Consider the following 1,600-nt stretch of genomic DNA (forward strand, 5'->3'; position numbering starts at 1 on the left):
AAGGACAACGCTTATGATAAATATTTCAAGATTCACCAATAAACCTTCTCGAGTCTTCGATATCTTAAACCGGAGATAAAAACCTGACCACACACCGTATACAGCGACCATCATAACACCCAGAGCAGCTTTTACTTTACTGGAGGAAGCTGGTATCTGATATATCTATTATCATTCTTATCAAACATCTTCGAATCAGTGGACGATGGACACGACGATGATGTGGTGTACCTCGACTTCGGTAAACCCTTTGATAGCGTCCCTCATAAAAACCTCAACCCGATTCTGATACAGCAATTTATATTTTGTTCCTCCTGTCTCAGTTACTTACACCCGTCGCCTCCTGCAGAAGGGAAGACAGTGTTATCAATATCACCGAAAGCCGAGGATGAAAGCTTGAACACACCTCGCAGCGTCCATCATAACTTCCAGGGCAGTTTTTACGCTGTAGTTTGAGAGATATTAACTGGACAGAGTATAGACGAGTTTGTACCCGATGGTGAGCCCTGATTAAGACATTCCGGTGTCCTGAGAGATAGTTAGAGTACTTTGAGAATGTTCAGGTGATGCTGATGGTGAGAAACAAAGGGAACTAGTTGAGACATTTTCGATTATCCAAGTGGTGATGCTGCAAATGTGATAGACCTCTTAAGTGGATGTGAGGAGGCTGGTGATGACGACTGTGTAGGTAGTAGCATACATGACACAGGTGATGCATTTTGAACCTAATATCTGTATTATACCTGTCACCTATACCTGTGCTATTGACCTGACTCATAAGGCGAGATTAAATGAAAACAAAAGGACTTAGGGTTTCGTTCTGTGAGAGAAATGTTTGTATAAGTCCTGCTTAACGCATCCAGTGATCAATTGTGTGTCGTGTCGCCATTTGCTCACCTTTTAAAAATCATTTCCTGAGAATTGTAACTTTGCAAGATCTTCAACGACAGGAGATGATAGAGAGAAAGAGAGAGAGAGAGAGAGAGAGAGAGAGAGAGAGAGAGAGAGAGAGAGAGAGAGAGAGAGATAAATACACAGTGAACCTTTACCCAATACTCTAAGCCTTAATAACACCAGACACACACCATGGGCTGCAACACAACACCTGGAGAAGAGTATTGACAGTGGGGGTCTCGTGTCATCAACTGAGAGAGAGAGTGTGTGTGTGTCTGGAGGTGAACAAACAATCATATGAGATCATTTTAACACGGTCTGAGCTCTCTCCAGTTATGTAGGTTAGGTTAGGTTAGGTTAGGTTAGGTTAGGTTAGGTTAGGTTAGTAGGTTAGGTCAGGTTAGGTTAGGTTAGGTTAGGTTAGGTTAGGTTAATAGGTTAGGTTAGGTTAGGGTAGGTTAGTAATAGTAAATTTTCATATATAGTTTGTATAAAATTATCTGCCTTTAAAAAACATTATAGAAACGAATATATTACAACTTACAATAGAACAACACTTCCTTGACAATTGACAGGACTTTACAATATCATAAATTACCATGATGCAACAGGCTTCAATCCCACAATCAATCCATAATAACAATCCTACAAACAGACAAACCCACGACAGAAACTACAGTAACCAATAATCCTACAACCATAGTCC

This window comes from Homarus americanus, unplaced genomic scaffold (genome assembly GCF_018991925.1).
Source record: "Homarus americanus isolate GMGI-L3 unplaced genomic scaffold, GMGI_Hamer_2.0 scaffold1024, whole genome shotgun sequence".
Lineage (NCBI taxonomy): Eukaryota > Metazoa > Arthropoda > Malacostraca > Decapoda > Nephropidae > Homarus > Homarus americanus.